Source organism: Salvelinus fontinalis, chromosome 2 (assembly GCF_029448725.1).
Source record: "Salvelinus fontinalis isolate EN_2023a chromosome 2, ASM2944872v1, whole genome shotgun sequence".
NCBI lineage: Eukaryota > Metazoa > Chordata > Actinopteri > Salmoniformes > Salmonidae > Salvelinus > Salvelinus fontinalis.
The window spans coordinates 24,970,139-24,982,513 of record NC_074666.1 but is presented as its reverse complement, the minus strand read 5'-3'; the positions used below and the strand labels follow the sequence as shown (position 1 = coordinate 24,982,513).

At 42.8% G+C, this 12,375-nt stretch overlaps 1 protein-coding gene across 1 annotated transcript in view; it reads right to left on the bottom strand.

The window, feature by feature from the left end:
- Positions 1 to 9,873, bottom strand: part of LOC129815246 (protocadherin-1-like) — a 119,313-nt gene extending 109,440 nt beyond the window's left edge. Inside the window, exon 1 of the mRNA XM_055868863.1 lies at positions 9,180 to 9,873. The gene's annotated coding sequence lies outside the window, so the exon portion shown is untranslated. The remainder of the gene's footprint in view (positions 1 to 9,179) is intronic.
- Positions 9,874 to 12,375: the final 2,502 nt, after the last annotated feature.

Below are 12,375 nucleotides of genomic sequence, written 5' to 3'. Positions count from 1 at the left end.
TAGGTAATCTAAAGTGCATTATCATCCTGCATATCCACCCTCGCTGATAAAGACAGTCATCAAGTTCAAAAGTTATGATCCAATACAATGTCTCCTTAAAAATTGTTGTCCCCCACGATGAAATCAGGGAGGGGACTGTGGATCGGTCTCCGTTCGTCCCACCGTCCGTTTACTTTACTAAGGAGCATGATGAGAGCTGCAGTGAACTGAGCTACTGTACTAGAAAGATCTAAACGAGATGGCCTCTATGCCTTTTGTAGATAGACCTAATAGTAATCATAAACAAGCCTCATCCTCCTCCAAGTCAGCCATCCATTTGCAAACAATAGACCTAATATTCAGAACGACAGTACTGTATTAACTAATGTGATAATAATTCAAAAGCTTCTTGGATGACTTGTCTAAAACAGATTCAAAGAGATCCCAAATACTAGAAGCTAAAATAAATACTAATAAATAAATACTATCCTCTAAATTAAGCTATATCCTATAATACCCACCCCCAATAAGTGTCATGAGTCTCCATACAGTGAATGAATGTCTCTAAGAGGTCATTTAAAGTCTCCTTAAAACCTGTTGAGGACAGAGGGCGCTGTTTTCACTTTAGGGGAAAATCGTGCCCAATTTAAACGGCCTCGTACTCAATTCTTGCTCGTACAATATGCATATTATTATTACTATTGGATAGAAAACACTCTCTAGTTTCTAAAACCGTTAGAATTATATCTGTGAGTAAAACAGAACTCCTTTTGCAGCAAACTTCCTGATAGGAAGTGGAAAATCTGAAATCAATGTACTCTTCTAGGGGCTGCCTATTAAAGTCCTTGTTATTTATTAGTTTAGATGCACTTCATACGTCTTCCACTAGATGTCGACAAGCAGTGAGAGAAGAAATTGAGTGTGTAACTTGATCTGGACTCGAATCATAGCTCTTGGCATGACGTGTCACCAGTTTCCTGTTTTCTGGAGAGCGCGAGGAGGGACCTGGATTTGCCTTCTGATAAGCTGCCGTTATGGACGACTAATATCTCCGGCTTTGATTTTATTTGATACATGTGACAATATCATCGTAAAGTATGTTTTTTCAATATAGTTTAATCAGATTATTGACATTTCTTCGGGAGTTTTGCCGTGTTCCGTTCTCTTCCGTTTGTTGACATGGAGAGATTCGCGCCACTTGGCAAGTGTGCTTGCTAAATCGAGAGGGAAAAAGGCCGTTCTAAATCCAAACAACGATTGTTCCCGACAAAGGACCCCTTGTACAACATTCTTATGAAAGATCAGCAAAGTAGGACCCATTTTATGATGCTATTTCATATATCTGTCGAACATGTTGTGCTAGTCGTTTGCGCCCAGCTTTTGGGTACTCTCTCGCTATACCTAAGCTGGATGTCGTAATGAAGTTATTTTTAGAATTCTAACACGGCGATTGCATTAAGAACTAGTGTATCTATCATTTCCTATACAGCATGTATTTTTTAGTTATGTTTATGAATAGTCATTTGGTCAGAATATGTGTGTCAGAAAAAGTGTCAGAAAAATATCCGGACGTTGTGGGAAAAAGATGCTACGTTAGCGCAATGTATAACCACTGATTTCAGCTCTAAATATGCACATTTTCGAACAAAACATAAGTGTATGTATAACCTGATGTTATAGGACTGTCATCTGATGAAGCTTATCAAGGTTAGTCAAAAATTATATATCTTTTGCTGGTTTGTCACGATCGCTAACTTTTACTACTGGGGAATGGCTTGTGTTTCTGGCTATTGTGGTAAGCTAATATAACGCTATATTGTGTTTTCGCTGTAAAACACTTAAGAAATCGGAAATATTGGCTGGAATCACAAGATGCCTCTCTTTCATTTGCTGTACACCATGTATTTTTCAGAAATGTTTTATGATGAGTATTTAGGTATTTGACGTTGGTGTCTGTAATTATTATGGCTGCTTTCGGTGCAATTTCTGATTGTAGCTGCAATGTAAACTATGATTTATACCTGAAATATGCACATTTTTCGAACAAAACATAGATTTATTGAATAACATGTTATAAGACTGTCATCTGATGAAGTTGTTTCTTGGTTAGTTTGGTTGGTTCTTGGTTAGTTAGGTTGGCTTTGTGCATGCTACCTGTGCTGTGAAAAATGTCTGTCCTTTTTTGTATTTGGTGGTGAGCTAACATATATATACGTGCTGTTTTCGCTGTAAAACATTTTAAAAATCGGACATGTTGGCTGGATTCACAAGATGTGTACCTTTCATTTGCTGTATTGGACTTGTTAATGTGTGAAAGTTAAATATTTCAAAAATATATATTTTGAATTTCGCGCTCTGCCTTTTCAGTGGAATGTGGGATGAGTTCCGCTGGCGGAACGCCAGAGTCAGACAGGATAATAAAGCACCAACCGCACTTCCCTTTAGATAAGAGACTCTCCAAACACTCATTAGAAGTGATCACATCATCACTTACAAGGAGATAATTACAACAATAGTCTTTCAACAGTCTCTTCTCCAGATCAGGTACACAAACATTGTATTCTGTATGAGTGTGTGGACTGTAGCAACTCGGATTATAGTCACACATCCATTGTCAGGAAGTCTATGGAACCCTCAATTCCAGATTAGAGGCGATGGGCTACACCAAGTAACAAACGTAGTTTACTCATACCTATGAGTGGGCTCTACTCCACTGAAGAGTCTAAGCTTAGTTTCCATTTCAGATAAGAGTCTATACGCTTTCGTATAACAGATAAGAGCAGAAACACAATTACAACTCAACCTGGACTGCAATGAAGCGTGCTTTTGAGGGCCGCAGCACTGCAAATTGGGAGCATCCCCTCAACAAGGGTGAGTTCAACAGCACTGGAATTTTGGAAAAGCCAGAGCGGGTAATGAGGGAAATGGCTTGTGCGATATTCAGCAAAGAAAATAAATGAAAAGAATCTCCTGCAATTGTGACATTAAATTACTCATGCGGTTCCAGCTGTTTTACAAGTTAACATTAATAAAACATAATCCCAGAGTTCAGAATCTGTATAAAAGTGGATTTCTATCATATTGAGTGAGACAAAATATTTGAAGAAGAATATCAGCTACTCAGACCATAGCAATAGCCATTACTTGGTCAGAAAAGCAACCCAGGGATTCTGTGTGTTGAGTTGTGCTCTGAAATCAAGCCTTTCCATTCATCAAAATGCCATAGAGATTATAACCTTTGGCATGCAGTGAAAAATTATAGACATGAAAATGATCTTATCCTGATGTTTGTCAGCTATTTTCATTATCAGCTGCAGCACGAGCAGCTTTTATCAACAGCTTGTACAAGCCATTCTGGTGACATCTGTCTTCTGTGTGGCAGTGACCTTTTCTCTTCCCCCACAGCCTGTTCACTGAAAGATCATGATCATCAACAGGTTATGGGATGAGCCTCACCAGCTATGCATCATTAACTGACTGATCATTCCTCTGCTTCACAATGATTGCATTCCAAATATACAGTACAGTAGGCCTATATTGCTATGGAACTAACAGTTTTCCTCCCTTGGCTTTATGCCACATAGCAACACATTTCTCTTTAAATCACCCTGTTACTGTCATGATCGTCGTAAGCATACTCGGACCAACGTGCAGCGTGATCTGCGTTCCACTTATTTATTGGAGTGAAATGCACACAAAAAACAATAAAGAATAAACGATAGGTGAAGCTCATGCAGTGCTCACAGGCAACTACACAGAAACAAGATCCCACAAAACACAGTGGGGAAATGGCTGCCTAAATATGATCCCCAATCAGAGACAACGACAAACAGCTGCCTCTGATTGGGTACCATACCAGGCCAACATAGAAATAACCACACTAGATTACCCACCCTAGTCACACCCCGACCTAACCAAAATAGAGAATAAAAGGCTCTCTATGGTCAGGGCGTGACAGTACCCCCCCCCCCCCCCCAAGTTGCGGACATCTGATGCAAGACACCATCACTCTACTTCTTGGTCAAATAGCCCTGGAGACATTGTCCTGTTGAAAAACAATTGATAGTCCCACTAAGCCCAAACCAGATGCGATGGCATATCACTGCAGAATGCTGTGGTTGCCATGCTGGTTAAGTGTGCCTTGAATTGTAAATAAATCACAGACAGTGTCACCAGCAAATCATCACACCTCCTCCTCCATTGTTCATGGTGGGAAACACACATGGTTAGGGCTAGGCCCCTTAGTTTCAGTGAAGGGAAATCTTAACGCTTCAGCATACAATGACATTCTATATGATTCTGTGCTTCCAACTTTGTGGCAACAGTTTGGGGAAGGCCCTTTCCTGTTTCAGCATGATAATGCCCCCTGTGCACAAAGCGAGGTCCATACAGAAATGATTTGTCGAAATCGGTGTGGAAGAACTAGGCTGGGCTGCACAGAGCCTTTACTTCAAAGCCAACAGCGAGCCAGGCCTAATCCCCCACCATCAGCGCCAAACGCCACTATTGCTCTTGTGGCTGAATGGAAGCAAGTCCCGGTAGCAATGTAATGGAAAGCCTTCCCAGAAGAGTGGAGGCTGTTGTAGCAGCAAAGTGGGGACCAACTCCATATTAATGCCCATGACTTTGGAATGAGATGTTCGACAAGCAGGTGTCCACATACTTTGTCAAAAAATATATTTACAGCATACATATATAAACTCAGCAAAAAAAGAAACGTCCTCTCACTGTCAACTGCGTTTATTTTCAGCAAACTTAAATATGTGTATGAACATAACAAGTTAAAAACAACAGACATAAACTGAACAAAGGGGGGGTCAAAATCCAAAGTAACAGTCAGTATCTGGTGTGGCCAACAGCTGCATTAAGTACTGCAGTGCATCTCCTCTTCATGGACTGCACCCGATTTGCCAGTTCTTGCTGTGAGATGTTACTCCACTCTTCCACCACAGCACCTGCAAGTTCCCAGACATTTCTGGGGGGAAATGGCCCAAGCCCTCACCCTCCAATCCAACAGGTCCCAGACGTGCTCAATGGGAATGAGATCTGGGCTCTTCGCTGGCCATGGCAGAACACTGACATTCCTGTCTTGCAGGAAATCACGCACAGAACGAGCAGTATGGCTGGTGGCATTGTCATGCTGGAGGGTCATGTCAGGATGACTGTGCAGGAAGGGTACCACATGAGGGAGGAAGATGTCTTCCCTGTAACGCACAGCGTTGAGATTGCCTGCAATGACAACAAGCTCAGTCCGATGATGCTGTGACACATCGTCCCAGACTACGACGGACCCTCCACCTCGATCCGGCTCCAGAGTACAGGCCTCGGTGTAACGCTCATTCCTTTGACGATAAACACAAAAGCGCGACTCATCAGTGAAGAGCAGTTTTTGCCAGTCCTGTCTGGTCCATCGACTGTGGGTTTGTGCCCATAGGCGACATTGTTGCCGGTGATGTCTGGTGAGGATCTGCCTTACAACATTACAACAGGCCTACAAGCCCTCAGTCCAGCCTCTCTCAGCCTACTGCGGACAGTCTGAACACTGATGGAGATATTGTGCGTTCCTGGTGTAACTCGGGCAGTTGTTGTTGCCATCCTGTACCTGTCCTGCAGGTGTGATGGTCGAATGTACCGATCCTGTGCAGGTGGTGTCATACGTGGTCTGCCACTGCGAGGAGGATTAGCTGTCCGTCCTGTCTCCCTGTAGCACTGTGTTAGTCGTCTCACAGTACGGTCATTGCAATTTATTGCCCTGACCACATCAGCAGTCCTCATGCCTCCTTGTAGCATGCCTAAGGCACGTTCAAGCAGATTAGCAGGGATCCTGGGCATCTTTCTTTTGGTTTTCAGACTCAGTAGAAAGGCCTCTTTGGTGTCTTAAGTTTTCATAACTGTAACCTGAATTGCCTACTGTCTGTAAGATGTTTGTGTCTTAACGACCGTTCCACAGGTGCATGTTCATTAATTGTTTATGGTTTATTGAACAAGCATGGGAAACAGTGTTTAAACCCTTTACAATGAGGATCTGTGAAGTTATTTGGATTTTTAGAAATTATCTTTGAAAGACAGGGTCCTGAAAAAGGTACGTTTCTTTGTTTTCTTTGTGTATATATATATATGTGTGTGTGTGTGTGTGTGTGTGTGTGTGTGTGTAAGGTATGCGTAACTGGCTGCAGGGAAGTCAGGCGCAGGAGAGCAAAATTGGGTAGCAAACGGAGCCCTTAATTACGGCGAACAGACACATGGCACTAAGAACAATAAACAAATACGGGTTGACATAAAACCCGGCGCAAACCAGTCTGACGTACACATACACGTAACAACAAACAATTCCACACACAGACATGGGGGGAACAGAGGGTTAAATAAACGTCAAATAATGAGGGAATGTAAACCAGGTGTGCAGGAAAACAAGAAAATCGAAAATTAAAAGTGGATCGGCGATGGCTAGAAGACCGGTGAAGTCGACCGCCTAACGCCGCCTGAACAAGGAGAGGAACCGACATCGGCGGAAGTCGTGACAATATATATACACTGCTCAAAAAAATAAAGGGAACACTTAAACAACACAATGTAACTCCAAGTCAATCACACTTCTGTGAAATCAAACTGTCCACTTAGGAAGCAACACTGATTGACAATACATTTCACATGCTGTTGTGCAAATGGAATAGACAAAAGGTGGAAATTATAGGAAATTAGCAAGACACCCCCAATAAAGGAGTGGTTCTGCAGGTGGTGAACACAGACCACTTCTCAGTTCCTATGCTTCCTGGCTGATGTTTTGGTTACTTTTGAATGCTGGCGGTGCTTTCACTCTAGTGGTAGCATGAGACGGAGTCTACAACCCACACAAGTGGCTCAGGTAGTGCAGCTCATCCAGGATGGCACATCAATGCGAGCTGTGGCAAGAAGGTTTGCTGTGTCTGTCAGCGTAGTGTCCAGAGCATGGAGGCTCTACCAGGAGACAGGCCAGTACATCAGGAGATGTGGAGGAGGCCGTAGGAGGGCAACAACCCAGCAGCAGGACCGCTACCTCCGCCTTTGTGCAAGGAGGAGCACTGCCAGAGCCCTGCAAAATGACCTCCAGCAGGCCACAAATGTGCATATGTGCACAAATGTGCATGCCCTGGTCACGCCCTGATCTGTTTCACCTGTCTTTGTGATTGTCTCCACCCCCCTCCAGGTGTCGCCCATCTTCCACATTATCCCCTGTGTATTTACAACTGTGTTTTCGGTTTGTCTGTTGCCAGTTTGTCTTGTTTGTCAAGTTTACCAGCGTTTGTCCTGTCAGCACCTGTCTTTTCCCAACCTCTTTTTCTCGCCCTCCTGGTTATTGACCCTTGCCTGTCCTGACCCTGAACCCGCGCGCCTGACCATTCTGCCTGCCCCTGACCCTACCTGCCGTCCTGTACCTTTTCCCTTATCTGGATTTCCGATCTCTGCCTGACCTGACCCTGAGCCTGCCTGCTGTTCTGTACATTTGCCTCTGTTGCTGTAACAAATATTGTTACTTCGACACGGTCTGCATCTGGCTCTTACCTTATCCTGATAAGCACAGCTGAAAACTGTTGTCCTGATTAAAGAAGCAATACAACTGGCCTTCTTTAGACTAGTTGAGTATCTGGAGCATCAGCATTTGTGGGTTCGATTACATACTCAAAATGGCCAGAAACAAAGACTTTTCTTCTGAAACCTGTCAGTCTATTCTTGTTCTGAGAAAGGAAGGCTATTATATGCGAGAAATTGCCAAGAGACTTAAGATCTCGAACAACTCCCTTCACAGAACAGCGCAAACTGGCTCTAACCAGAATAGAAAGAGGAGTGGGAGGCCCCTGTGCACAACTGAGCAAGAGGACAAGTACATTAGAGTGTCTAGATTGAGAAACAGACGCCACACAAGTCCTCACCTGGCAGCTTCATTAAATAGTACCCGCAAAACACCAGTCTCAACATCAACAGTGAAGAGGCGACTCCGGGATGCCGGACTCAGATTTGTATATTGTATATATATACATTTTTTGCATTATGTGTGTATTGTTCTGTATTGCTCGGTATAACTACACTGTTGGAGCTAGAAACACAAGCTGATCAGATTGGTCAAATGACCAATTAGTTAAAACAAATATCTTAAATTGGGCTGCCTGTCTAAATGCAGCCGACAGGCAGCCCAATTCTGAGACACCCCCACCACTAACTGTTTTTTTGACCAATCAGATCAGCTCTGAAAAATATATTGTTAAAAAATGTAAGACCAATTAGCGGAAGATCAGATTTGGGCTGCCTGTGAAAACACAGCCTTAGATTCTCAGACTAAACTAATTCCTGTAGAGCTAGTTTATAGACTTCAAATCGATTTGAGTAGCCAGCCTATAGACTGTATATGCCTATTGACAAGACAAAAATAATGTATTAGCTAATCACCAAGAGAATAAATCCTTACCCATACTCTGCCCATGTGTATTGTTGGTCAATATATGTGGGAGGTGTAGCCCCTATGAAGGTACAGTATGGACAGAACATAGGTGGGAATCACTAATGAAATGCTTCCAGTCTCTGTAAAATAAAATGATGCACTGAAGAGCTGCGTCTTGAGTCATGTATAACAAATCATTCATTGTTAAAATTAGTTTTAATATAATATTTAGGCTGGTAATCTTGATAGGCGATGCCAAATGAATATGGTCTGTATGTCTGGTCAGTATCTCCGATAGGAGACCTCTTGCCCTCACTGCGGGAAGTGTGTGTGTGTGTGTGGGGGGGGGGGGGGGGGGGGGGGTAGAGTGATGACTCCATACCTTTAAGGGCTTTTAGTCACACAAGTGTCTGATTCAAGCTCTTGCACCTGCTTAATCGGATTCTCGGGAAACGAACTAATGGGCAGTGGTTTGCATTATCAATATTTTAATGTGTAAACATGTACACTAGGCTCTTTAGTGACTGACTGTATGTAGCCTTATCTGTATAGAACTAGGTGGATTACCAGCATTTGGTTATTTGTTTTTTGGATATAACACAGATGCTGACCTAAAAACAAATGTATTAGCAATTATGCCTACAGCAATTAATGATCTTAACATCAGGCATAATAACCAATTTAGAAATAGAGAAAGAACGGCTGATTTTTAGCTTAAACATGACATACTGCAGAAGCATTTCTCTTGGATGGCATTATTCTGGTTTTATGCAAATATATTTACCTTTGCCAAAGACTTAGGATCCTCTTCCCCGGTGGTCTTCCGCGTAACACAAATCTTGCCTGGGTTTAGTGTTGTTTTTCCTTCTGTCGTCCCAGAGGCAGGTATCTAACCCTCAAACCTCATTCTCAATGAATGATTTCAAATACTGTATCACGAAGACGAAAAAATCCCCAGTTGAGAGAAAATCCATTAGGACCATAGATAACTTGTCATTTAAATTCGAGGAATTCATTCCCATGTCATTATGCAGCCATCAATGTTACCACTGGCAAAAAAAAACGCTATTTTTATGACCGAGAAAAATACCACAAATCAAGCTATCAAGATATTTTTTCGTTTTTATAGATAGTCAATAGTAATGAACTCTTTAGGATTCTGGCCGTAACGTTCTATTGCTTTTATCTACTCTAAAATAATGTTGCAACTGCACCTTAACGAAGATATGCGCTCATCTTTGACGTATGGTACAAGTTTCTCAACCATTGCGAAATACAGATTCAACGAAAACGCTTTTAAAATGTCACTAATTTGTCTTCATCACAGAACAGAATATGTCGCCGAGAGGAGTAGCCTAAACGAAGCACGTTTGCTATGAGAAAGCCAGTTGGGATCATTTTTCAACACTTGCTCGCTCTGCTCTCTAGACCGCGCATCAGAGCGTAGGAGGAGGTGGAGCTCCAGCCACGGAACCGCTCTCAGTCTCAGCAACTTCTCATCCACATCACTTTATGCCACCGGCTGAACACTGGACAATGACTTGAGACTTACACTGGGATTTTATCAACTACCGAAATCATAATGTTGGAACTTCCACACTAGGCTATATGTTAAAAGAAAGGGTGGCTGAAATTAATTATTATTTTAGGCTACTTAACCTCATACATTATTTGTTATATATTCCATCTACAGAAGGGTGTTTCTAGATGGATAGGTTCCAGGTGTGATGTTATGCATCAATAACCTCATGATAAATGTTTTTCACAAACTTCTAAAAACCTCTACTCACATATGTGATTATTTACTTGTTGATATATTCAATGTATCAGCTTTTGGCATTAGTTTGAGTATAAGGGAATCCAATTCAGAGAAAAGCACAAGGGGTGCTTTTTGCTCTTTTGGCGCCACCCTGAGGTGACTAGTTTATAGGGAGAAACATAATTAATATACCATGCTGCCATCTTGTCTAAAATAATAAAAATAGGCAGGCTACTGTATACATGGAATCTTTATTTGATTTGATGATTCGTTGGGGCAGTGTATCTATAGCCCAGTCATGTGTCTCCTAGTCCCCATTTGATGAAAGGGTAGCACATCAGTGGTCTCTGTGAACAAACAATTTGCAACAGGTTCTTAACCAAGGCATTGCATTGCTGAACCTCACAAACTCCTAATACTGTGAGTTATCAATTAAAAGATGCAGGTGGGTTTAGTTACATAACATTGCTTTGGGCTATAAATCATCATTACTCAATGGGGAACACCATGTCTCTCTCAACAGCCCAGCCTCTCAGTCCTCCTCCCACACTCCTTCCTTGCCACTGCCACCAGTGATCATAGCTGCTGAGCATAAGCAGTGGCCCAGGAACAATGAGTCAAACACAATGCTCTGACACAAAGGAGAGTCCTGAACGTCTTACTCTGGAGGAAACATTATTTCCCCTCTTTCCACCCCTGGTAAAAGCAGCCTTTATCAGAGTTCACATCTCTGATCGACACTCCTCCTCCAGTCTCTCATTAGCTGCAAACAAACCGCTGTTGGGTTACCTCTCCAGGGTACTCATTACGGGCTGCCACTCAAATGCACAGCGGCCCGCAGCCAATCGCGGCAAAGCTTCCACCCACACACACCGGAGGGGTCAGAAGTGACATGTTACCAAAATTCAGGTCTTAAACTATGTCTGACTCTCACACTGTTATTCTTAAAACATTTGCATGTCTGACTCCAAGCCTCCAAACATTGGCTGGTGGTGATGACCTCTGGAGAAGGACAGACACGTATAGGTTACGTTAATGAGCAGAAACACCTGTGGGTGGACATGATAGGTCCTGCCTGGTGATCTCTCACTTTCTCAATGTAAAATAGTTGCCATCCAGTCATGTGTGTCCACCTGTTGATGAGGGTGTTTTGTATTCCTAATGAAGGTGTTAATTATGACCACTGTTTTGTCCAGTCAGTCAATCATTTCATTTAGAAAATACAACAACCCACCTCTTCTGCGCATCTGAGTTTAAGTTTGCTCTTGAGAACCCAAGGGGGGTATACCCTTGCTTGGCTACCAAGACTCTGCTCCGGCCAAATGCTACGCCATACCCACGGACGTCAGTTTCTTCTCCGCAATGACTCTGGATCTGACATTTACATTTAAGTCATTTAGCAGACGCTCTTATCCAGAGCGACTTACAAGTACATACATTCATACTTTTTTTTGTACTGGCCCCCCGTGGGAATCGAACCCACAACCCTGGCGTTGCAAGCGCCATGCTCTACCAACTGAGCCACACGGGTATCTCAAAGAGAGGGAAAACATTGTAATATTTTGTGAATCACAAACAAAGCTGTTTGATTATGCCTTTGTTCAGAGAGGAGATGGGTTTGACATTTCAGCACACAATATACCTTTGCACTCGAACAGGAGAATAGATTTCTTCATGAAAAATGTTTGATTGTCTCTTGCAATATGTCTTTATCACAAAGGGCTATTTCATGCAAGAGCTTTGTCGATTTGTTTAAAATTTATAATTCGCTAACAATTTGAAGGGAATTTGAAGGGAATTCAAGAGTTTGTGTTAGTGCTTCATTGTACAGTTTGCTACACCTTCCTGCTAATGATTCAGACATTACACTGTAAAATGGTAACTACACCCCCATCATTATCGACGGGGCCGCAGTGGAGAGGATCAAGAGCGTGAAGTTCCTCAGTGTTCACATCACTGAGGACTTAACATGGTCCTCTTACACCAACACAGCTGTGAATAAGGTACGACAGTGCCTCTTCTCCCTCAGGACACTGAAACGATTTAGCATGGCCCCTCAAAGAGGTTAAGAACATTTACAGTTGCATCATCGAGACCATCCTGACTGGTTGTATTACCGTCTGGTATGGCAACTGCACCGCCCTTGACCGGAAGGCCCTACAGAGGGTGGTGCGAACAGCCCAGCACATCACTGGGGGTGAGCTCCCAACCATCCAGGACG